Source organism: Scatophagus argus, chromosome 3 (genome assembly GCF_020382885.2).
Source record: "Scatophagus argus isolate fScaArg1 chromosome 3, fScaArg1.pri, whole genome shotgun sequence".
NCBI lineage: Eukaryota > Metazoa > Chordata > Actinopteri > Scatophagidae > Scatophagus > Scatophagus argus.
The window spans coordinates 2,904,569-2,931,230 of NC_058495.1; the positions used below are offsets into that span (position 1 = coordinate 2,904,569).

Genomic DNA, 26,662 nt, shown 5'->3' on the forward strand with positions numbered 1-26,662 from the left:
TGGGTCCACCAGCACCCCAAGCTACGCCAGGGCCCCATGCTTCAGCTGATGGACCGCGGCCCACTGTTCCAGGGCTGGGTCCGTCTGCCTTCACGCCTCGTCTCACCCGGTCTCCTCGTCAGGTCCCCAGGTCTCCACGTCTCGCCAAGTTTCCACGTCTCGTCAGGTCACCACGTCATGCCGCCAAGTCTCCACGTCAGGTCACCAAGTCTCCACGTCTCGTCAGGTCTCCACGTCAGGTCACCAAGTCTCCACGTCTCGTCAGGTCTCCACGTCAGGTCACCAAGTCTCCACGTCTCGTCAGGTCTCCACGTCTCGTCAGGTCTCCATGCCTCGTCGGGCCGCCACAGAGGCGGTTCTTTGTTCGGCCGTTGGCCCTGACCCAGCACTCGGGCAGACCGCCTGAGGCCTCATGTTGGGTCCTGGCCCAGCATTTGGGCAGACCCCCTGACACGTCACACCCCACCTGGGTGTTGAACTGGGGCCGCCCGCCTGAGACTTATTGCCTGAATGGCTGTGTCACTGACTATGTTCTTCCTTGATTTCATGCCCTTTGGTTTTTCCCTCCTTCCTGGTCCCCCTCCACCTGCCCAGCCTGGTTTAGAACTGTTTTTTTCTTTTTAAGGGACATCTGGGATCTGTCCCTTAAGGGGGGGGTTCTGTCATGCCTGGTGTTTTTTGGTTATGCTTTGTCTTTTGATTTCTGTCCATGTGCCATGTTCCATGTTTGTCTTGTGCTTCCATGTATTATGTTCAAGGTTTTTGTCATGTCCTGTTTTATTTTGAAAGTGTCTCTTCCCCTGTGTGCCCTGTATTCATGTAGCTTTGCTTTTAGTTTTCCTGATTGCTTTCTCCCTCCTGATGTGTGTCACCTGTGTCTCGTTGTCTTGTCTATTTAGTCCTTGTCTTCCCAGTCACTGTTGTCAGAGCGTCTGTGTTTTTCCCCCATGCCATGATCGGATCGTGTTGTTGTTTTTGCCTTGCCTTGCCATGCCATGCCATGCCATGCCATGCCATGCCATACCATACCATGCCATACCTTACCTTGTATTTTTGTAGATTTTCTGCCACGGTAAGAGTGAGCCTTTTGTTGGTTTTTGTTCTAATTAATTAAAAGACATTTGTTTTTGGGATCTGCCTGCCTGCCTGTCTGCTCTTTTTGACTCTGCATCGGGGTTCAGCTAATTTCTGCGTCAGCGACGCCGCCAAACCTGACAGCAACAGTCTCTTGTATAGTTCAGGCATCTCGAGGAGGATGCTGACTGATCCTCCTTTCACTTCACACCATGTCTTTGTCGAACCCAAAGTCAGAGTCCTGGACAAAACTGTTATGGAGGCTGTGTTCATTGTGAGGCTGTTCTTATTCCATTACAGATGCCTCCAGCATTCCCCATTGGAACCTCCCCAACCACAGTCCTGAAACCTTCCTCTGGCTGTCCAAAGCTCCCATGCTAGCAGTGTGAACTGAACACCATCACTTCCCCAGTGCTCCAAGCTTTCCTGTCTGAGCAGAGTTAACCAAGGACCACTAGCTGCATGGCTAACTGAACTAACTAGCTAACAGTAGCTACTCACATGTAGCTACTAACATGCTTCCTCCTATTTGTTTGGAGGATGAATTCAATAGGTGGTCAGTTTTTATATATTGTACCTTTAATGTCAGTTGTTTGGGAGACAAGATGGGAGTGCAGTAGAGAGAGCATTAGACTCTGTTTTCCATTACCCAATGGCCAACATAGGCAGTTCAAACACAACAGCTTGATTTCTAAATGCTTGCTGAGAAACCATACAACCATAGGGATCACTAGTCAGTCAGCTCTGACCCAGCTCTGACTCAGCTATGACTCACCCTGACAATGAACCAAGCAAGAGCAGATAATGAGTGGATCTTAAATTTAATTTGAGCAGTTCCCAGAAGACCAGTTTCACCCTGGAAAATCAGCCAGAAGCAGCATCACATCAAATGACTGCAAAAGAAGACCTGAGAATTATCACCCAATTCTGTAGCTTGATGGAGATTTTTAGCTTCTTTTTAGCAACTATTTCATGACTAGCTAATGAGGAAATTCGAACATAGCAGACTGGTCTAAGCAACTAATCAGGACCTATGGTGTTTTTCTGTTTTTTGTTTGTTTGTTTTGTTTTTTTTTTTGGAGGTTTTTTTTGTGCTCTGTGTGCACAGATTTTGTCCCACAAAAGGGGTCAGTGACAAGCACAAGCTTGGCCCTGCCTATGTAGCCAATTGGAGGTCACGGTCAGTATTCAAAGTGAACAGTGAAAGAGCCTATCTATTCATCTGCACCTTCAAAGTCTCACACACAACTTGCCAAATGAGTGTCAGCAGAGTGTTGAGTTATGAGTGCATATAGAGAGGTTGAAGTCATGTTTGTCACAGCCCCTTGCTCTCAGGATTACGTTTAGCCATAAAGAACAGAAATACACTTTAGCTAGGATGATTTTCACCTAAATGCTGTTTGTGCTGTTCTAGGTGTTTGGATCACATGAGCTCGGTAATGTTTTTGAGACTAATTAAAATCCAAACCATAACTAAAAGCAGAAAGAATATTGAGTCATATTCAACAATTGACGAGAAACATGCTAATTACATGTGAGCATACAGTAACTACTTCACAGACTGATTAGGTGAGGTGGCTCTGTATCTGACAGCTTGTTTTAAACTTTTTATGCCTCTCATGGCCACCAAAGTAATAAATGGAGTTTTAAAATAGTCATTGTGTTGTATAGTACTCTATACATTACAATGTATAACATTGGGTGGCATGGTGGTGCAGTGGTATGAGGCACTGTCGCCTCATAGCAAGAGGGTTCCAGGTTTGAATCCCAGTCTGGGAGCTTCTATGTGTTCTCCCTGTGCCTGCGTGGGTTTTCTCCGGGTTCTCCGGCTTCCTCCCACAGTCCCAAAAAAACATGCAATTGGTTACTCTACATTGCCCCTAGGTGTGTGTGTGTGAGAGTGTGTGATTGTCTTTGTGTGTCGGCCCTGCGACTGACTGGTAACCAGTCCAGGGTGTAACCCACCTCTTGCCCGTAGTCAGCTGGGATAGGCTCCAGCCCCCCTCCAACCGCGCGACCCTGGCGGATAAACGGTATAGAAAATAGATGGATGTATAACATTGTCGAATATTTCTTGTCAAATGCAAACTGCCCAATGACAGTAAAGTCTGAGCTTACATTTCTGCTGAGTCACAACAGTGGGTAAACTTTAATTATAACTTTCTAATTCTGCACCCCCAAATGTTCATTAATTTTCAGTTTTGTAATGACGTCACTAGGAATTTTACACAGCTCCCTCTGGAAACACAAAAAGCTTCATACAACCTTTTTCACATATGCAGTAGTACCCCTTGACACCTGTAAACCTGATGTGTAAAATTGGCTCACTACACTCCACACTACTTTTGGGGAATTAAGTAAATTGAATATTAAACTGTCACAGAGACTTTAGATTCTTTAGCCTATCCCAGCTAAGTTATAAATCACAGTAATAGTCCAAATTCTTAGTTTGTTGTGAAAAAAATAAGACAGTCTAAGGAGTGATAGCCACTGTGTGTAAGCAGACAAAGAGTAAAAACCTGTGATCTCCATGAAGTGCAGTAATACCGCACAACAAAACAATGAGTAATGCCCAAATTGGTGACAAAATACATTGTCACAAAACACAAAGTCATTTAGCAGTAAAGGAGAAGATAAAATAAAATGAAGAGGGACATGTGAATTACCAATGTGAGCATGTAACCCAGAGAATACTCACACAGATTGTCATGACAGCTCAGTGCCTGGGGCCAGACTGAACGTCTGTCACTCATAGCACTGATACACTCCCAGTGCACATATGAATACATAATGAAGAAGACATGAACACAGCTAAGAGCACACACACACACACACAGAGTCCCTTGTGACTGACAGCACATCACCACTGATAGACCAGGCTGACAGATTAGTCATCAGATTAGATGCAGAGTGAATGAACCAGCCCCATTCCGAATTATTTCAATGGCCTCTTCACTGTGTATGAGGCACTTCAGTAATTATGCACAAGGCTTAAACTGGAATTAAGACCTTAATTAATCATAGAATCATTGTTGAGCCTCCATGTAGAACTTGGTGATTATGGCTGAAAGAGGAGCGCTGTGGCTCAGATTAAGGGTGCTCCAGTCAAGATTTTCGGGGGCCAATCAATGACCGTTGGAAGCAATACCAGCCAGTACCAATCACTGATCAAAATGTTGTTTATTTAGTTTATTATCATCTATAGTTGTTAGTTATTAGAGGCATAATAGAAGTGACCTTTAGTGGCATGGAGAGAAACTGTCTCACCTGTTTATTGAAGTTGGCTTGGCCTTCACAAAGACCAAAATCAAACTATTTCAAAATCGACCACTGAATCGTTATCGAGAAACATGAATGCATCATTAAGATATTCATTTTGATATCATGACGCCACTCAGTCTTGCTTCTGTATTCCCCTGCAGCCCAAACAGCATTTTTCCCATAGACCACCATTTTGAAAGAGACATCTATAGGAACTTGAACTTGAACTGTTGGTCAGTTACATATTTTTGATCCATCAAGGTTTAATATTTGTAAAACAATTTTGATCCAAGAAAAGCAATTTAAAATCACTTGCATCTTCACAGTGTAACAACAATAGGGTGGGTGGGAACTCATTTGCGGCACCAGTGAGAGAACCATTACTGTCCATATTCAGTTGGCCACATACGCAGGTGCTAAATCTGAAAGCTAGAAACCTTTTTGCAGTATGTGCCAGGCGAACAATTCTCACTGAATTGAATAGTAATAATTTTTCGCTTTACGTGAACAGTGTCTTACTTTCTACAAAACAAACATAATCTTGTACAGGGATTTACTGTTGCTGGCAGTGAACAGCTTTCCATGACCTGATGAACATTATTTTCACTGCTGTGGAGCTTTCACATGCTTGTTTTAAAAGATAATATAGTGTGACTCTCCACAGCTGAGCACAGAGTAATCTGAGGAGCATTCAAACCCATTTTTTCTAAAAAGCAACCTTGAAATTAGTTGTGGAACAGCTGCAAAGCGGACGAACAAAAACCCAGAAGACCATTATAGAAATCAATGGATGTCATTTTCTGACCAGAAATGACATTGACTCTAATAATGGGTAATTTACGCCTCAAATCAAGGCAGACAGACATGTCTTTGGTTTGGTTAAATGTTGTGTTATAGAGCCTGAACGAAACTAAGACATGGGATGCACACACACACACACACACACTGTGGTGTTATATGAAAGGGAAATCAGGCAGACAAATCAGGTCTGTAGTGAAAAGGCATTCAGCCTCAAGAACACACTGAGAGCTAATGAGGACTGCAAAGATGTACGAATGTGTATCCATATGTGTGTATGTGAGCTTGTATGCATTTGTTAACAGATAACAGTGTGAGCAGTGATAGGAAACTAAAACTTACAGTATCAGAAAGAAATTTCTTTTGTCCCCCTGAAAATGTCTCCATGGGTAAAATCTGAACAATGAATTTCATGTTGTTGCATGAGTGCATTTGTTCCACAGATGGAGCTTTGTTGAATCTGGCAGGGTTGCAGGAAGCCTGGCCTCTAATACTGAAAACAATATCACATCTGTACCAGAACAGTCTGAACTGCGGTCAGGGCCGTGACTTTCTGTGTAGTTTGTCTAGAATCCAGAGGAACGTAAGAGATGTTCAGAGCACAAATCTTGATCACAAGTACAACTGAGGAAAAGCAAATAATAAGCACAAAACGCTGGGTTGATGTATTACTAATAATCTGTGAGGAAATGAAGGCTTGTTCTTCAAGATGAATACATTGCACATCTTCTCCAGTACAGGCCAGTTTATTTCATCTGTCTATCTTCATCCGGTTTGTTCTCGGCTTCGTTACATTGAAGTGCAAAGTGGGAAGGACCACTGCCTCCAGAACATCATGTTTATCTGTCATTCCGGTATGGCGGAAATCTCTGGATGCTATGCTATGAGCTTCAGATGCTGTTGTCATGAGAACAAATCCACTAAGAGACGCAAACCAGAACAGTACAAAAGTCCAAATTCTTTCTTGTTGCAGCTGTTAAAATATGACATCATATGACCAAAACTCCAAAATAAAATGTTGGCTAAGTTAAGATGCAAATTAGAAAATCAGTGTTTTTTTCAAACTGCATCATCTTTAGTTTCAACCCACCACCATTAGTGCCACATCTGACAGAATTTTAAGCACTGTGCTTGATTATTTCTTGCTGAAATGCATCCGGGACTCATAGTTAGCATATCCCCTGAATTCATCTTTCACATTGATAGCTAAAAAGTTCTCTGGTTTTTGTGTCAGAATGACCTCCATTGTCCAGAGAAGCATGTTCCAGTCTTAATTACAGCACTTTTCACTGGTCTTTCAATAATTATAAAATCATTGCTCATAGTACTATCAACCGCTGTGCAGTGTTTCTGTCATCAAAGACGGGGGTGTACTGCTCAAACTGACCTTCCTGGATAATATTTCATCTTGAGTTTTTTGGCCTGTGCCTCTAAATTCATTACTTTTCTTGGTGACTTTATTGCATAGGCAAAGGAAATGAATGAAATGACCAACAACCAGGACAAAACCATCTTCCTCGTCTGTAACCACTCTAGTCACTGATCTGTAGACATAGCACTTGGTCCATTTCTGTTTTCACCACTTCCTTCCATCTATCCATTAACCCCCCTCTGGTATCCGTGTCTCATCTCTCTCCCAATCTGTTTCTTTTCTGCAAATCATCTCCCTCCCCTCCCCCGTCATTTCATCATCTCCCAGTCTTATGTTCATATGATCAGACACCTCCTCCCCTCCATCCCGATTTGGTCATTTTAACTCTCCCCATCGTTGAGCTTTTCTCTGTGTCTCTCGATAACTGCCCCCATCTTTCTCAGCCCTCTGTCCCTTCTGTCCGCTGCGGCTGCCTTTCTTAACCCACTTTCAATGCAAAACAATGGAAACAAAGGGGTGTGAGCCCCTGAGGCGATGGGAGGGGATGTAGATCGCAGGGCCAGTCCAAGTATCAAAAGACTGCTCCCCACCGAGAGAGAGAGACAGAGAGAGAGAGAGGGAGAGAGAGAGGGAGGGACAGGGAGCACTACTGCCCATCTGCTGAGGTGCTGAAAGGAAAGAATGGGGGGTTATAGAGGACGGTGACAGACTGCAGAGACAGAGTGTGGCTGTGTGTGTGTGAGGACAGTAACACACTCCATTCTCCCTCTCCCACTCTGTCTCCTATGTCCACTCTGCACATGCACGAACACACGGTGAAGCAATAAGAATGGGAAGTGGGAGGAGCTGCTGGCTCCAGAAGTATTTATTACCACTGTCAATTATGGTTCTGAGTCTTCTGTGAATGATGTGCAGTGTTCCTAAACTTAGGTAATTTAACAATACAATAGATTCATATTATGACATGTTAAAAAGTTCATGTCCATCAGTTTGGTGTAGTAAGCTCCAAATCATAGCTAGATGTAGGTAAACTACATCACCAGACAGATGTTTAGAACAGCCCGAGTAATGATTTCATTGACAAATAAATTTGGCCAACCTCAGGAAATTGGCTTAAAACCTGACTGCTCAAGTGTGTTGTCTGACTGACACTGTGTTCACAGGTGCTCCTAGCTGACCACTCTTGGATTATTTTTTACATTCAAGGGTTTTTACATTTGACCTTTGATCACTTCTTGTGTCTTCATCCATGTATTGGTCTGGTAGTTCCTGGAGAATCTTAATTTCTTTTACACACCATTCTCTATTCTTCTGTACAGTCTAAGACTGTGATCTGTAACAATTGATCTATTTATTAGTTGAAATAAGCAACAACAAGAATGTCACTCCTTAACAAAGTCAAGAGGATGAGGAATTGCTTGACCACCAACAGTATTTTTTGGTTTTACAAGAGAACTTTTGAACGTCAAGGATGAAGACTTACTGCACATCAATAAAAGAGAAAAAAGAAGAGATTTAACAGTTTTTTGCTGCTTTTTTAAATTTGTTTGTGAAGTTTAAACAACAGAAACAAAACCATGATAAGTAAACAACACTTGGGAATTTACCTGCAGTAATGTGGACATGGACCGAGTTTCATTTTTCCACTTCTATTGTTATATATGAAGCATACCACGCCAGTCTCTGTCAGCTGCACGCACACACACACACACAATGCATTCACTGCTCACTTTTCTCTACATTATATGGTTCTTTCAAATCACTGCTTCGAACACAAAGAAAGGACCACAGCATGTGTTGGTGTTTGGATGCACTGTGAGCATTGCACTGTGCGTATGTGCACTATGTGTACGTGTATTGTAAGAGCATTGTATGCGTACTGTAGCGGATCAGCACTGCAGCAGCTAGCACAGGCCTGCGGGCTACAGTGGACGTGGTGTTAATGTATGCCACAAGACTCTCATTGAATGTAGACACTGACAGCTTGTTTGCATTAAAGAAAAACGACAGACTCAAGTGTTAAGACCCTGACATCATTCTCAAGTCAATGTGTTAACATTTATATATGAGCAAAATACATATTCTGGAGACAATTTTGTCATAAAAATGTCAGGGGAATCATTTGGAAAATAAATGGTATGAAGAACAACTTCAAAATACCAGTGCTGTGCAGTAGTAACATGAATGTGTTACAATTGCACTTAGTAATTTCAAAAATGTTGCAAACTGTTGCTAAATGCTATTGTGATCTCATTAGATTATTCTGACCATTGGCAGATAGACTACAGGTATTCAAATATGCACATGTTGTATATTGATATAAAAATACAAAGCTTTAGGAACAGCAAAACAGTCAGTTTGATGTAAAATATATATAAATACTGACAGTCCTGTATACGAAGAGCTCTAGAACAGGTTGCTTTGTTGCAGAAACTGATCTATCTGCATCACAGCATCTGCTAAATGTGTGTGCGTGTGTGTCTGTGTGTGTGTGTGAGAGAGAGAGAAAGAGAGCCCCTAGTTAGATTAATCATGGGGAACATTTTACTAATTATAATGGTGTGCCTCTCTGTAGGAAAAGAGGTTTTATAGAGGATCACATATCACATGCACATACACATCTGCTCCATGCTAACACGTGGCTCCCTATTGGTGAAGCAGATAACCTCTGACCTTATCCCATCAGTATCCATTAACACTACATGCTAATGGACTGTGTGTGTGGCACGGTGATTCTACTGATCATCTCACATGTAGTCCAAAGGAACAAATTAAATAAATCCTAAGCTAACTAGCTACTCATCTGGCAAATCATAAGCTGGTGCTGGTAACTGAGAAGCTGACAGCTGGAACATAACAAGCCAACTTTTCACTTGGCTAACTTGCTAGTAACTAGTACTAGGACGATAATAACAATAATAACAATAATTATAATGTTTATAACAAGAATAATAATAATAGAAGAAGAAGAAGAAAGAGAATTACTGGAATTTGCCACAGTTGGTGACAGTAACAGGCCACATACATTTGGCTCAACTCCATAAGTGAAATACAGAAACTGTTTTTCCAAGGCAGTAATAAGGTAGGCAGGTAATCCAGCTGAGCATGGTAGTGACCAGCTTTGGAAAGCCAATGATCAGCTGGGCAGTAACATTAGCTGATCCAGTGGGCAGTCGTGGATCAGCGGTTAGGGTGTCGGACCCGTAACCGGCGGATTGCTGGTTCGATTCCCCGTCCCGGTGTCCATGGCTGAGGTACCCTTGAGCAAGGTACCTAACCCCCACTGATCCCCGGGTTTGCTGTGTGTGTGCACGTCACTAGGGTGGGTTAAATGCAGAGAACAAATTTCGTTGGAGTGAGTTCCCTCCAATGACAAAATATGTCACTTTAATCTTTAATCTTTGCTAGTCTCAGCTAATCATATCAGTGAGCCACACTGTTGCATTGGGTCACATGTTCCTTCATTACCATGAACACACACACTGTAGTAGTTTATTTTGACTCAGTCCCACACACACTGTCCTGCTGCCCCAAATACTATCTACAGCACTAAACATGGATTAATCCACTGCCCCACAACAACGGCACAGTTTCCATGCATTGGTATCTGCCACAGCAGCAACTGTGGCAGATCAGTTTGCTAAATAGAGACAATGTGCCTGTAGAAATGGTGGACTAGCAGCTGAACCAAATTATATGACTGATAAACTTTGTCTGTGTAGACTGTTTCGCCTTTAACATCTACTAGGGTTCCATTAGTTATGAGCTAATAATAATTGGCAGAACATTCTGGAGAACTCTCGTAAATTGTAATTTTCATAGGTCTCATACCAAGTAGCCAGCAGAGGTGAGAGAATTACTCAGATCTTGTACTAAGAAAGGATCAACAAGTTTTACCTTCATCTATAGTATTACATCATAATATATTTCATATGTTGATAGTATTCTGTATTATTAGATGAAATCTGCAACGTAACTGAAGTTAAAGTTAGTGAATGTAGTGAGGTAATTGTTGTAGAAGAAGTAGAAGCTTAAAGAAGCAGAAAATGGAAATACTCAAGTACAGTTCAAGCAACTCAAAATGGTACTTAAGTACAGACTTTGAGTAAATGTACTTTGTTACTTTTCAACACTGGTAGCCAGTTAGTGATATTGCCTACAACAACATAAGAAGAAATGTTCCTCTGTAGTCAGTGCTTTCACCCCAAAGGTGGGGAAGATCTTTGTTCGTATGAAACAAATCTTCCATTGTCCCCACCACCTGGTGTTGCATGCTGTGCGCTATACAATACCTCACATCAATATAGCATTTTCTTTTCAGTCTAATAGAAAAAGATTTGTCTCTATTTTGACAATAGTGAAAATACCTTCAAAATACCACAATAACCTTGATACTGCCTAGGCCTACTATTTATTTCAGTTTGAATGCTACAGCATCCAGCTGAGCCTTTTTAAAAATGAAACTGAAACTGAAAACATTTTGAGTCATTTTTATAGATTAACATCTTCGGTATATTGATTTTACACACAGCAGAGGAACTCCTAACTGGCTGAAACTGCCCATTTGTCTTTTCTCCCTATTTCTGTCTTTTCTTCTTTTCTATAAGTGAATTTCCCCACTGCGGGATCAATAAAGTTCATCTTCTCTTATCTTATCTTAGCAAAAGGCTTCCTGAGCTTTGCTCACCCCCCCAGCACCTTTGACATAAACTACAACTCTCTTCTTAGAGAATAAAACACATCTGAACTCTAGTGATATACAGTAATTATCTGAATTTAGTTTAAACCAATGTCCTCCTGAAAAAGATTACTGGGAAAAACTGAACTCAGTGAGCTTTAAGAAGGTTTTACGTGTTAGCACTGTCATCACCATTGCCAGCATCTCTCTCCATCTTAGTTCCCTTTCTCTCTCTCTCTCTCTCTCTCTCTCTCTCTCTCTCTCTCTCTCTCTCTCTTTCTTTTGACCTTAACAGCCTTCAGGTCACAATCATCAAGTTTCCTGTTTTAACCCAAAGCTGTTGTCTGTGTGTGTGTGACCAACCCCACCTTTCCACTGCAGCTCTAAGGTGTCAAAGCCAATAATATCTTGTGGCGGGCTGGTGACATTGCTATTGATCCAGCAATGGGTTAACCGTGATCAATAGAGCTGTGACAACTAGTCAGACAGCAGTGGGAAAGCCCTACAGGGTTACTGCAGTGAGCAGGAACGCTGTCCTTTGTTAACAGGTTTAGGTGGTTCAGCTTCATTATGAGGAAAGCCTTTTGTTGCAGACACTCCTCACCTGCCTGCCAGACGCAGTCAATCAGCTGTAGGAAGACACGGTGACATATGGGCTATATGGTGGGAACAGCCCTTTAGGCATCAGAGTTTAGTTACACTCAAACAGGTTGGAATAGAGCTGAAAGATAAGATGAACACTCACAACTGCGCCCAACACACGGTGTCTTTCAGGCTCGTTTCGAATGAAAGGATGAGCTGCAGCCGAGATTCAGGCTGAATCACTTATTCAGCTCCATATTTCTGTGTGATACACAATATTCTTTTTCCTATTATTCTGTTTCCTCTATACTGCTCACGTAAAGGGTCACGCCAACTACAAGTTCTATGAACAACACAAACAGTGACCTAAGCTGGTGTCAACAACAGCAGTATGCTATCTATGAATTAATGTGATAACAAGATTCAAGATTCATTTTATTGTTATTATACAACACAAGATCGTATAACACAAGTCCAGTTGCAGTTCCCTGTGCTGCATACAACAAACAAAACTCTACAAACTAATGAATAAATAATCAATTCACTGAGGAATCTAATAACAGCAGCCAACAAATAAAGAATTCAAAGATATAAATATGCCAAAAGCAATGAAGGAAAACTAAAAGTGCAACCCCCACGAGTGACAGTTAAAGGACGGGGAACATCAGTGTGCAAAGTGCATTTCATGTCAGTCTACTGGCAGACAGGAACCATCTTCTCTTGAGCGTGATTAAAACTAAAACATGTGATATCACGACAGAGACCCTACACAGAGTTAATGTAGGCTACATGGCAAACAAACTGTACTGTGACTAATGACCCACTGCACACCGTGACCGAAGAGAACGTAAAGTGATTGATTAGCACAAAGTGGAGCAGATTTGCACTCAGCCAAAGGTGATAAAAGTGGACGGACTGAGTTAATGATTAACCATGCAGGCTTTTTAATGGAGCTCATTTCCTCTGCAAAACACCAACATCTGCTTCTCTTTATAGCCAGGAGCAGTCCACAGGCACACACACACACACACACACACACACACACATTTAGCAGATGCTGTGATGCTGATAGATCAGTTTCATTATAGGGCTGCAACAAAGCAACCTGTTACCAGCTTCTTAATAATGTTTAAAGTAAAATGTTTAAATAAAGTTTGTGTAACAACCTTTGTGAAGGTGTCACTTTGGGTGATGACATTCCTTACTATTTTCAGAGTTTTTAATCAAGAATGAAAATAATAATTACTTGCAGTTCAATTAAAAATACTTAAAAAAGGAAAAACTGATCAATTACAACAGTAAAAGCAAACTTCTGCATCTCACATATTATTATATTAAAGGAAAACATCAGGGGTTTTTTTGTAAATGCAGTCTTATTTTGGTGGTTTTGTCCATCACTCTGTTAGTCAGTTATGATAACTGTTTACTCATCATGTCATCTCCCTTCCTTATCTACACCTGTCTGCCAGTTGCCATCATGTACAGTAGGTATATGCCAATTTGCTTTTCCAATTAATACGTAATGAATTGTTATTATTGCTCGCGAAGTTAGACGATGCAACAGACAGAACGTTACACCGGAGTGCACAAGCAAAGAAGTCTCCAGTTTTACCAGATCGTTTAACCACAGAAGTGACAGCAAAGGTGAATGTTATGCCCAGCGAATGGGACAGTCACACAGCTCCTGTTTAGCATGCATGTCAAGCTATGTGGAAACTTATCAGAGGAGAGTTTCTTCCAGTCAGTTCTTGTCCTTATCACAGCTGTAAAGGCCATATGTCACTTCTGCCCTTGTTGCATATGCATGGACTGAATGCTGTGTAAGGCTGCAAAGCACAAACACACAAATAGAGGCAATACTATTACTACTTCTACCGAGTTCAAAATTGCAATTGCGCCACAAAATTGACAGAATCATTTTGGATTACGGTTAACAGTCAACACAGAAGCATTATCCTCCTACTGTGCATCCATTCTGCCTCTGGATTCGGCACAACCTGGTAGCAAAAGAGAAAGAAAACTGACAGAAAGGGAGGGGATTTATGACAAGCACTCTACCTTTGATGCAGCATCACTTCAACTAATCACAGTAAAGGACACTGTATGCACATTCAAAGATGCAGAACCAATGGGTAGACACAACTGCAATATGAGAGAAAGTGAGCTTAAACAGTAGAAGAAATGATGTATGTAAAGAGGTGAGTGAGAAAAACAGAGGCCTGAACAAAGCTTTAAACTTTAATTATCGTGATAACACGTGTCTGAAGAACAGCTTCTATCCAATCAGACGGTTTGTCTCAGAGATCTGCTGACTGTATTTTCATCTTAACCAGGGAGTAGCTACATTTGGAAAGCAGCCTGCGGCAAAGCTGTTAGAATATCATCGACTGAGCAGAGCTATGACCTTTGTCTTCCATCAGGCTTTCCTTACCACTCATGTCTCCGTCTCCTCCAGTGTTAGACTGATACATGGAGCCAGTACTACAGTTTAAAAAAAGACAGATCTGAGCCACTCAGCGCACTGCACAGTCTCATATGATGCAGTTTGACTGATTTGGAAATCAATTCAGAGCTAATCATCTTAAATTAGCTGTATGAAATGATGTTAAATATCACCAAGTAGTTTTGGTGCCCAAACCTAACCAAACATTAACAGTCCCAAACTGATAATATATCATAAAGTGTAAAATGCATGTTAGTAAGCATTATTTTGAAATCCTTACCAGAAATTGTATATTTATTGTTGCTTATTTGACTGTGGAGCCCCGCACGTGTTAACCTGATGCTAGGTAAGTATCAGACAAGTTAGCTGTAAGAACACGTTGGATGCTGCATTCATTTCAAGTGAAAGTTAGCTTATTATCAGCTTCCAACTTGTAATATTCCCCTCATCATACGGGTCCTGATGGACTGGTTACACAGCAGACATTGTGACTTGTCACAGCAGGAAAACACAGGTGGATAGTAATGATGGCCCAGTAAAAGTAAACGTGAACCAGCATGTACAATAGCAAGGCCTCCTCTACGTGGAATGCAGCAATCGTTAATGCTATGAGTTTCCTGTTGTCAAAAAGTCTCCTGCGCAACCAGTCCATTATAAGTCCATATTTTTTGAAAAGCACCAACATATGGGACTTGAGGCAATTTGTAGGTATGCAAGTATGATGCCCCACATCAGCCGTAATCCATAAAATACAAATGCTGTTTAACTCAAGATTACGGAGAAAGATGATAAAATGATTGTTGTTGTGATAAATGAGCTGTACAGTCCGGTTTCACAGACTTGTAAACCGCTGTGTTGTGTTTTGGTGTCAGACAAACAGGTCCCACACAGAAACAAGCTCTGACAACATGGCCACCGATTTTAAACGAGGAGAACTGTTGAAAGTTAACACACCTCCACTCCCGCATGCATGTGTGTGCTACTCGTGTGCTATTTTAGCGTTAGGATCAAAGTTATTGGTGTGACAATATGTCAGAAATTAGATTTAGCGCTGAGGGACCAAGGAGGTTCCATTTGTCACCGAGTCAACTGTGAGGGATCAATTCTCCATTCGTTCAGCCAGATCACCCATTTAACCTCTTACTGAACTCACTGTGGATTTGTTTGCTCCCTTTGACTGAAAGAACGGGACAATTTGCTTGTCTATGTGTCGAAGTGGTAACTGTTGAGAGACTGTACTTTAATGGTCATGTGTCCTACATTTTAGGTTGGTTGACTTTTAAAACAAACGTCAACAGATTCCATTAGGGCCTGCTGATAAGCTGACAAACCATTGATTTGTTACTTAAAGTGGACTTCCTGGTTCACGTTTCGTCTCGTCACCAGCACCTGAACCAACACCCTTCCACCAACGCCGAGCCCTTCGTTGCTGAAGCAGTGCTGTTTTCAGTCACTGAGATCTTCAAACATCTGCTTTTGATAGAGCTTTAGATGGTCTGATGGAAGTATTTCTTTAGAAAAACCCATGTCTGCTCTTTAAGAGTACAGTGGTAAGGGAAAGAATTATGGTTCAATCTTTCAATCAGAGGTTGCCTTTTAATATCAGTTTTAAGCAGCATTAATCCCGCAATATCAGCACTGGAATCATATCAGCCAGACACAGTCTCCACCCTGTTCCCTGTTTTCTATTCATCCAGTCAGTGGTCTCAGTGGAGACTGAGGCCTGGAGCAGTACCAGACTCCAGGACACTTCCCTCCCTCCTTTCCTCCCTCCCTCTGTTATCTCCATCCTCTATTTATCCTCTCCACCTGGCAGCATGCCAGACAGCACTGTGCCATCGGCCTTCACTCCAGACACTCACAATCTTTGTTTTTCTGTTTTCATCCCTCCATCTTGGTAGGTGCATCTGTCTCCCTTTCTCTCTTTTTACTGCTGTCAGCATCTGTGAGGTGTTTAAAAATAGAAGCTGCTGAAAAGCAAAAAAGCGACGGACACTTGAAGGCAAAGCTCAGGTAACCGGAGAGGAACCGCAGATGAGGGCAGAAAAAGAGGGGTTTTCACTGAAGGACGGCTGTAGGGTGGAATGAGGTAGTGCATGCAGCAGGGACGGGCCGTATCCACAGAGAGAAAGACACACCTGTGTGACTGTCAAGAAAATTTTGGATTAAGTTTTACAACGCCAGAGGAGATAAAACTTAAACCGAGAATGTCAATCATCCATATTAAGCTTCTCCACATACAAGAGAGCCTCATCAGAAGCAGGTGGCATTCACTGAGAAGAGCAATGAGCACAACAGAAAACAGTCTTTTCAGATCCATTAGAAGGCTCTATCCTGTCCGTCCACTTTCTTGAGGAAAGACAAACCACTTGAGAAGAAATGCCCACTAAGCTGCATTAACTTGCACTGAATACAGGAACTGGTGAGAGTGCAATAACCATTCAGATGAAAAAAAAGAAAATCCATCCTACCAAAGAAGCATCCTTGACTTTGAGAAGCAACTATAATCTGGATTTATCAAGCCCACAGATTGTCAGAAGGCACTGATTAGTAAACCATACCGCAATCAACACTGTCGACCAACAGCAGGGCTGTCATATCCACCCACACCTTTCTTTTACAGTCTCTCTCAACGGGGTCCTGAAAAATGGACAGGTTTGTTGAGAGAGATTACGTTGTTGGTTTAGCTTCTTAGTTATTCAAATTATTACACATGTCATTGTGATTTTGAATTAGGTCTTCTTCTTCCTGAAACAGAGCCTGGATGTTTCACTTTCGCTCTCCAAAGATGCCTAACTGGAGGAAGCCCAGCTGGTGGGAGCAACATAAAGATGCACTTAGAGAAGTCCACCTCGTTATACTTAAAATACAATACAATACATAATGTTGTCTGGCTGAAAGACTCCATAGCAGGCAGAGACAAACTGGATTCTGACCTGCACTTCAGACTATATTTGATGCCAGGAGAAGAATTAAAACCCAATATTCGACATAGGAGGGCAGGTCTTCTAAGTCCTATGCCAGGCGGACAACACACACACAGACCTGGAGAGACACACCACTGCCAGGTAATCATAGTGATACCAGCAGGCTTCCCTAATGCAGAATTAATTTACCCATCACAGGGCACCGCCCCATCTTACCCACAATCCACCTGGCCTGGCTATGGCCCATCTGCACCAGTTGCTCCATTTAACTGAATGGGAGCCAAGAGAGGAGATCACCGGGAAAGCAGCCATACGACCTGCTGCTGCTCTGTACTATGCTCCCTACGTTCTGCGCTTTGATTCATTAGGTTTTTGAAGGCTTATGCTTATTTATGTGCCAACATAATGTGTTTCTGCTTCTTCACTTGTATTGGTGTGTTTAGTGTTTTTTCTTTTTTGGATGGAACAACCTCTGAAACAGCATGAGCACCACCACGAGACACAAAAGCTGTTGTAATAACATATATATAAAATATGAAATGAAATGATGCAAAGAGGTACCAAAACAGCTCCATGCAGCAGTGCTGTATAATGGGGATGTATAATGGGAAAAGACTACTAAACATGCAAAGCAATTACACAAACCAGTTTGCCACACATGGGTGCACTCACTACGTGACTGTGTGTATGTGCGTACGTGGTACAACACTGGCATCTGCTGGCTGAAAGCCTGAACTGCAGCACTGTTTTCTTACACGACTGAACAGGAGCCCAGGGTTTTCGGAGAGAAGCTTTAGGGAAATTACTACAGGATTATGGCTATTTAGATGGTTGACACCCACATGGCCTCTTTCCTTTTCTATGTTCTTTATCAAGGAAACCAAACTTTGACATGTAAAAGACCATCAAATGGACATGGCTCAAAGGCCTAACTCAAAATTCCAAGATTCCAGTGCCTCCTAGAAAACCTGAAATTTTTTAATTGCAGTTTACCAGACATTAAGAAAGTCCCAGAGAGTCAAAATTGAACAAAATATCCTGGGAAACTATGAGATGATTTTAAAAAGTGTTTAACATGCAATACAATTGCAATCAGGTTGTTAAAAAGTTGGGAATGGGAATCACAAACGTATTGAAAATCCAGCTTTGTGTGTCAGCACAGCAGCTGGTAGGGTTCTGTTCTGAGATAAGGTACAACCAGCTAAAAGACAAATGAGCAACTCACAGTGATGTGCTGCAGCTGTGCCTGGGACTGTGCCACAGCATAGTAACTCGTCGAGTTCAGTCAGGTTCTGGAGTCAGTGTATAAACAGACAAACTTGTGTTGTGATATCTTAAGATTGATGGGATCCCTGAAACTGTGTAACATCACCTCAACCATCATATCAGTGGTGAATATTAACTTAATAAATTCTAATAACGCTGCTCTGTACACCTGAGTGCTATACACTAGTGAATAAGTGCTGGGACATCAGAGCTATCAAAGGCATTCAGACTGCTTGAAGCAGTCTGAAGTGCTTGTCAGATCATCTAACAGTGTGTGAAATCCTCTTTGTGTAGGCAGAGCTGTGAGGTGCATCTGCAGCTGTAACCATCACTTCTATAGGAAACAACTCGATAATCACGCACACTTTATGCAGCAACTGGCCAGGTGGGTGGAGGTGCAAGAGTGGGCCAAGTTTGAACTTTTCTCTCAGCTCACTACTACGTTACCTGACATATTTGGGAGTGGGGTTCTAAAGTGTTCACATGGCTCTCTGCTTCCTCTCATGTCAGTCATTAGAGGAAGTCAGTCAAAGCGCTGACACCTGACACCATAGGGTGGATTTCTCAGTGAGGGAACATATACAATAACAATACAACAATCCAGCTTCTGCATAGGTATGGTGCCTATGTTGTGTTCACCTTTTATCATAGCCCACCAGATCAGTTTCAGCTCAAAATCCACTACCCATGAAACCACTGCTGACAGATGGCACAAGTCCACTGGAACCCATCAAACAAAGCTTGGCTCCAGGTCATTGTAACATGGAAGATGTTCTGACGGCGCTGACATCTTTAATTCATGGTGGAAAAACCACATTCCATTCAGAAGCAGGACATGCTCTGCTCGATCTAGATCTGCAGGATCCCAGGGCGCTGTGGCCCATATTCAGTATGGAAGCCAGCAGCAGACAGGTCAGAAGGGAATTTATCTCATCCGACTTTTTTTTACCACGCAATCTTTGTGGTATCTATACTGTATATCTGCACTTTCTGGGGTGGCACAGTGGTGCAGTAGCTAGTGCTGCCACCTCACAGCGAGACAGTTGTTCAAATCCCAGCCTGGGCCCTTCTGTATGGAGTTTGCAAGTTCTCCCTGTGCCTGGGTTTTCTCTGGCTTCCTCCCACAGTCCCAAAAACATGCACATTAGTTAACTGGCTACTCTACATTGCCTCCTAGGTGTGAGTGTGTGCATGTGTGGTTGTCTGTCTGGGTGTCAACCCTGCGATTGACTGGCAACCAGTCCAGGGTGAACCCCACCTCTCGCTTCCCACCTCTTACCTCCTCGCCCCCTCCCGTCCAATAAAGTACACTATATAGGCAAAAGTATTGGAACACCTGACCATTACACAAACAGGGACTTTAATGACACTGCATTCTAAACACATAGACATTAGTATGGAGTTGACCCCCCTTTGACAACTTCCACAAGATTTTGGAGTGTTTCTATGGGAATTTGTGCCCATTCATGCAGTAGAGCATTTGTGAGGTCAGACACTGATGTTGGACTAAAAGGCCAGGCTCACAGTCTCTGGTCCACTTCATCCCAAAGGTGTTTGAATTGAATTGAATTGATGAGGTTGAGGTCAGGGGGTCTGTATGGACCAGACAAGTTCATCCACAAGAAACTCATCCAACCATGTCTTCATGGACTTTGCTTTGTGCACTGGGACACAGTCATGCTGGAATAGAAAAGAACCTTCCTCAAACTGTTGCCACAAAGTTGGAAGTATAGCATTGTACGGAATGTCTTGGTACGCTGAAGAATTAAGATTTCCCTTCAATGGAAGTAAGGTACCGAGCCGACCTTTAGACCTTTTTGGTAGCCCACTTCTTTCAAACTCCATGCCTCTGTAATTGAGGCTTTCTGACTTGAACTGTCAATACCAAGTCTGTTTTCACAGTCACATGATATGTAAACTGAGCTTGTACCTTTGATTTAAAGTTGTATTTCCAATACTATTAGCAAAATTATAACATTACTCTTATTCTTGTTGGTGGACTACAAATCTTTATACCTTGATGATGATCATTTGTTATAATTAACTTTAATGAGTCCAAATTAGAGTATAAGATGTTCTCACAACTGCAAGCCAGACAAGGAAGTTTTGGCTATTTAGTTGACACTAAAACAATGACTTATGACATCAGTGCTTTAATTCAAAGCAAGCAATGACAAAGCTCAGAAGTTCAGTTTATCATAGGTCATGACTTAAATCTGTCACTCTTCATGTTCTAGACGGCTGAATGAAAATAGTCACTGCTCCCAATTTCAACAAGACAGGTAAAAAAAATCCCAATTCCTGCTGCTAAAAATTGAATCACTTACATTAAACGAATGCAACACAACAAGAAAATATGTGCAGCGGCTCAGTCCAGTGATCAGTTCAGCAGAAAGACTCAGAAACCAACGGAAACGGTTTTAGCAGCTGTTAGTTCAATCTCATTAGAGTTAAACTGCTTTCCATGCTATGCTGACGATCCTAATAATGGTGTTAATAACAATGGACCACTGTTCAGCATCGCTGTGTGTGTGGCCCTGCAGCCTCACACACAGCGATGCTACACAATTCATGACTCGCCCTGGAAAACTGCTGAGCTCCACAGTCCACAGCAGCAACCCCTAAGCTAACTCACTGCCAAACCAGTTCAAGAGCTAATACATGGAATACAGCTAAACATTCTCAAAGTTTGTCAGTGTATTAGCTAAAACTGTCCATGAAAGAAAAATCATTACATACAGGAGTCTACTGATGTGATGGTCATCAGAAGGTCGCAGTGCAATGCGGTGCATCCTGCTTCATTCAGCCACTAGAAGCAGAGCTCTGCAAGCAGAAGATCTCAGCTTTCTCACTCAATATATCATGCACTGAGAAGTCTATCACTTCAAATGACTAGATTTATTATCAAGACCGATTCGAAAGCCTCATAGTGTGCCAAGAACCAGCTCTACAGAGGGTCTTTCATGTTTTTAAAGGCCACCGTAGTTATCGTATACACTTGGAGGGTGAGGCCAGTGGTGTTCATTCAGCAAGATGGCACTAACTCCTGCACACTGGGCCTTTCAATCTTCTGAGTGAGTGAGTGAGTGAGACATTTTGTCCACTTTAGACATGTTCCATTTTAGATTAACAACATAATGAACTCACTGGGAATCTCCATGTTTAGGACGAATGCAAAAGCTACTGAAGTAACAATGTCATAACTGAGGTCAAGCATCCCACTAAAAGCTATAGGCACCCTTTAAAGCAAAGAAGGAATTTGTTCTCACGACTGATGGTTCATCCTGTACTTCAAATGCCCTCTGCTGGGAAAATTAGTGCAGAAAGCTCACATACGCTTTCAGTGGCCCTGTACATGCATTAGGCTCTCATTACACAGGTCAATAAGCAAACCTATCTATATGGTTACACAGTCACAGCAAAAGACGTCCAGGCCACAGCCCCTAGATAACACTTTAGGAATAACAAAGTCATTTCAGATGTCAAGAAATATCACAAGTAGAGTAGGTCTCAAATGTACATACATACAGAGTATAATAATCACAAATGTTGTTTAAATTAAACAAATCACCTTTTTCCATATGTTTATTCAATGTGTCCAGTGTGGACAGAAAAATGACATCAGTATTGTACAATATTTGAAATTTACTTTGAGTTTTATCCAAATATTTCAGTACTACTTCCACTTCACTATGTTTTAGAGCAGAGGGTTTCAAAGTGGGGTCCTCAAGGAGGCTCTAGGAGGTCCCCAGCAAAAAGGGGAATTATTTATTTTCACTAAAATTCCATCCATAAGTAACACAATGATAGAATTTATAATTGTTATGCCTGTGGATTTCATACAGTTTTTGTAATAAAACTTCGAAAAGCAAAATTCTATCAGATGGTCTAATTTATGTCAGTTTAGGGGTACCTGAGCAGAAGAAGCTTGGCAAACTGCTGTTTTTTGACGAAAATATAACCATTGAATCATATAGTTACTTACCCACAAATATGATGGTAAACATATTCATTTTGATGCATTATAATGGATTAAACTTTCCACATCATAGAAAACAAGATAAAATAAGCTTACACTCAACCAGCTAGCTAGCCAAAAAAGTCCTCATGCATATTAATAAATCAGTAATAATAACAACAATAACAATAAAACATTCATATTATAGTCATATTCTGTATGAATATTAGTACTCTTGATACTTCAAGTACATTCAGCTATTTACATTTCTAGACTTGTAACTTAAGTAAAATTATGAATAAATGATGATTTGTAATGGAGTACTTTAATATAATGTGAAATACTTGGACATCACTTTTAAAACCATTTACTCTAATCATTCTTCTACTTTGTGATGGTAAAGACATTTCCAGTGCAAGATGCAGGACACACAGCACTTTGGAAACACTGTGACCTACCACACACACAATATTACCAGTTCTTATTAAGTCACTTAATAATGTAACTAAACTGACTCACACAAGGCATTCAATACTATAAAGTACAACAAGGTCACCATGTAATGTACTGCTGTAGCACAGCAGTACTATACCACACAAACAAGAGTTGGTGTGAGAAGTGTGTGTTGCTTGAGGTGTGTGTCGTCCATTGTGAGACATGATGTAATCGACTATAAAGGCTATTCTTCTTGTAGTCGTCTCCCCTCGCGTTCAGATGTACCCTGAGCCACTTGGAGCGCTGAGAGACAGACCTGACTCACCCTGAGTGCTGCCCAGGCTGCAGCCCCGGGGCCTAACCAAGCAAGCCTAACTTGACAGCCCTTTAAACGTCCCGTTCGCTCGTCCTCTGCAATGACACTTCTCCTCACACATCATACACACACAAGGGCCTCTGCAGATACAGGCGGCGAGGCCGGGCCCGCTCATTTCCCAGGACTTTGGGACGTTTATTTAAGATTTGCGCAGAGCAGCAAAAATCCCACGAAACCGCAGCATCATCCAGAAGATGCGCAGAGAGAGGCGGGGGCCCGTGTGCACCGGGTGCCCGGAAAACACTGCAGAGACACGGCGCAGTACCGTTCCGAGTCCCCTGCACGGAATCGGAGCTGTGGCATTCCGCACCGCTGTCGTTTTTAATAGCCTCGGTTCTGGTAATCACCGCTGTCCGCCCCCCGCCAGAACCGGGACAGGACACCACCCGATGCGTCAGTGCGATGGAAGGTACAACTAAAGAACATCACGGTGGAAATCAGAAAGTGTCCGCTTACCTGTGCTGGTCCGCCGGTCCTCTGCCCGCTGCAGCACCGGACACCGTCAACTCCGCAGCGGCATCAGAAAACTATCAGCCTCCTCCTCTGTGTTGTCAGCGTTCCTGGACTCCGTGTTTCCTGTCAATGCGGTGCAGGTCGGGCTCTCTCTCTCTCTCTCTCTCTCTCTATCTCTCTCTCTCTCTCCCTCTCTCTCTCCCTCTCTCTCTCTCTCTCTCTCTCTCTCTCTCTCTCTCTCTCTCTCTTGCTGTCTCTCTCTCTCTCTCTCTCCCTCTCTCTCTCTCTTGCTGTCTCTCTCTCTCTCTCTCTCTCTCTCTCTCTCTCTCCCCCCCTCTCTCTCTCTCTCCCCCCCCCCCCCCCCCCCTCTCTCTCTCTCTCTCTCTCTCTCTCTGTCTCTCTCTATCTTGGACTCTCCAGCGCTCTTCTCCTCCCTCAGCTGTTCTGTTTTTGGTCGGCAAGCGCGCAGCCCCCGCGTGCACACGCTCCACACGTAGCCAGGGGTTGGCGGGCAGGTGGATGATGGTGGAGGGAACGGCGAGAACGAGGTGTCCTGTGTCACTGTAATTATGGCGGATGTTTTCAGTCATAAAGCTATCGTTTCAACTTATTTTAGTACCATTTTCTGATATGACACAACAAACTAGACATGAAAATGTATCATTGAAAATATGAAAAACATTTATTTACACGCTATAAACGCAGGTGACGGTACAGAAATATTAAATCAAATGTACGTTTAAACGACTAAATCATAGAGAAAACATATCAAACTCACCTTCTGTCGACTTGAAAAGCGGCTCTAATAAGTTTATATCTGCATAAACATACCTTAGCTGTTAGCTGTTAACACCTTCCATTAGGAAACATAATGGAAAAGCCATATAACTAAATCTTAGCTTTTACTCACTAACTTAGTGAGCTGTCACCACAGAATGCTACTACACAGAACTGACAACAGCTTCAAGTACAGTTAATGAAACCCATACAAGTTAGCTAGCACAAGTCACCTTCTTATTTGGCCATGGTGTAATGTAGAGGCCACAAGTTTGTTCATCAGTTTGGCATCATGAGAACTTAAGGCTTTGGATATAACCCTGGTTCTCTGATTAGCACGAGTGAGCATCTCACAATGGGGGAGCGCCTTCTGCATGACCTCGTCAGTAGCTCAGATGACCGGCTGACACAAGTCACAGAATTTTCAACTCCACTTGCTCCGGTGGTTCAAACAGGAAACAGGAGGGGGTGTTCAGCTCAGTGGTAGGGCTGCACGATGAAGCCAATGGCCTGGACTGAGGCAAATTACAGCATGCACCCTTCATGAATTGGCACACTAAAGCGCCAGTTCTCGAAAACAAGCAAGTGTACAGCTGGTTAGCACAGGGACCAAGTTAAGCACTGAATCCTGGGGACAGTTTAGCTTAGCACCCAGCAGCATAGAACTCAACAGGCTATTGTGAGAAGCTACAGGAGTCTTTGAAAGATAACTATGCCAGCTTGTGGTGCATTTGATTTTACCCGTAAGCCATTTTTTGTTTTTTGAGTTGCCATGCCAGAAGTGACAAATAGAACGCCACTTAAAGTCAGAATTCCAACTCATCAACTCGGTCGACGCCGAGTTCACAAACCAAGGTGGTTTTGCATGTTTTTAGTGCTTTTGTCTTTTTTGTGTCAAATTTAGTAAGCCGTATACAAAATATTGCATTACGGCTGCCTGTAGGCATTTAGCTATGGTCTTGTTAGGTGTGCAATTTGGCGTAATGTGTTGTTCATCAACTGTTGCTGCTTGTAACCAGTCGATGTTGCTATAACAACAATGGCTGAATAACATTACAAACGAGCTGTCTTGTGTTGTGGCAAATAGAAGCCATGCAACTAGGTTTTTAACAGATCTGACGTCACTCCGCATCTCGGGTTACGACTTACAAGTACAAATCCGATGCAGCACTGGTATACAGGAGGAGGGTCCCATCCCGTGACATACGCATCACTAGTGCGAGCCAATTAGAGCAGGTACATTGTTATTGATATTATCTCAAAATGCCCTCACTCAAGGATTGAATGAGCCTTTAGTGAGCCTCCAGAGGAGGTACGTGTACCAGAGGCGGTATTGATACCATTTTGTTCTTAACAAAAACAAAGCTTAACATATAATGTAATGTCCCTCCATTTTCCACTGACTTCACCTTTACCAGCCATTTTTTGACAGTGAAGAACTGAGGTTAATAGGTTCTCTCAATTGACACTTTAAAATCTGCAGATCACAACAATGAAGAAGAAACAATAACAACAGTAATATTTACGTGAAAGGTTCATTCAATTACGTGAAGCAGACAACTTCCTGTGTCACAGTGCACACCAGTAACAGGTACATTCACCTCTGTAGTCTTCATGTGGAGGATTTCACTTGTTTGGTTGTGTGAATATTTTGGAAAATGGTAAAAGAGTTCTTACACAAGTTTCTTAAGACAAAGCTCAATTATTTATTTTCTCAGAAAGTCCTATTTATAGTATACTTTCTTTATATAATTAGCAGTACCAGTAAATCTCCAGCAAATGGCAGTGTTGGCATGCATGGATTGAGAAAAACAGTTGTTATTTTTACAACTTTCAGGTTTTTATTATTATTATTATCATTATTATTATATCGCGCTACTTGTGTTAGATATGCAAAACAACGTAGGTAACAAGTTCATACAAAATACTGCCATTTCTGTTCTAAAAACAAAACAAACAAACAAAAAAACAGCCGGGCTGATGTCGTGCGCATGCGAGGTCCTTTCTGTGAAATTCTTTGAGACGATTCATCAGTTTGAATTGATGTATCATATCAATAATTAATCTTTCAATATCATCAATGCAAAGTGAAAATATTGATCCATATCATTACTTTTACAGTATGCATTTATTTTGAAATTTCCATGATCTGTGTTACTATTTCCGTCCAAGTACCTATCTTTCCTAAAAACATTCAAACAATATAGAGTACACTAACATTTATGATCTATCACCGTGTCCATTTTTATGAAGTCACATCCG

The 26,662-nt window shown here is 42.1% G+C and overlaps 1 protein-coding gene across 1 annotated transcript in view; it reads right to left on the reverse strand.

Moving 5' to 3' along the window:
- nfasca (neurofascin homolog (chicken) a) overlaps positions 1–23,735 on the reverse strand; it is a 121,293-nt gene extending 97,558 nt beyond the window's left edge. The window contains exon 1 of the mRNA XM_046381333.1: positions 23,627–23,735. The gene's annotated coding sequence lies outside the window, so the exon portion shown is untranslated. The remainder of the gene's footprint in view (positions 1–23,626) is intronic.
- Positions 23,736–26,662: the final 2,927 nt, after the last annotated feature.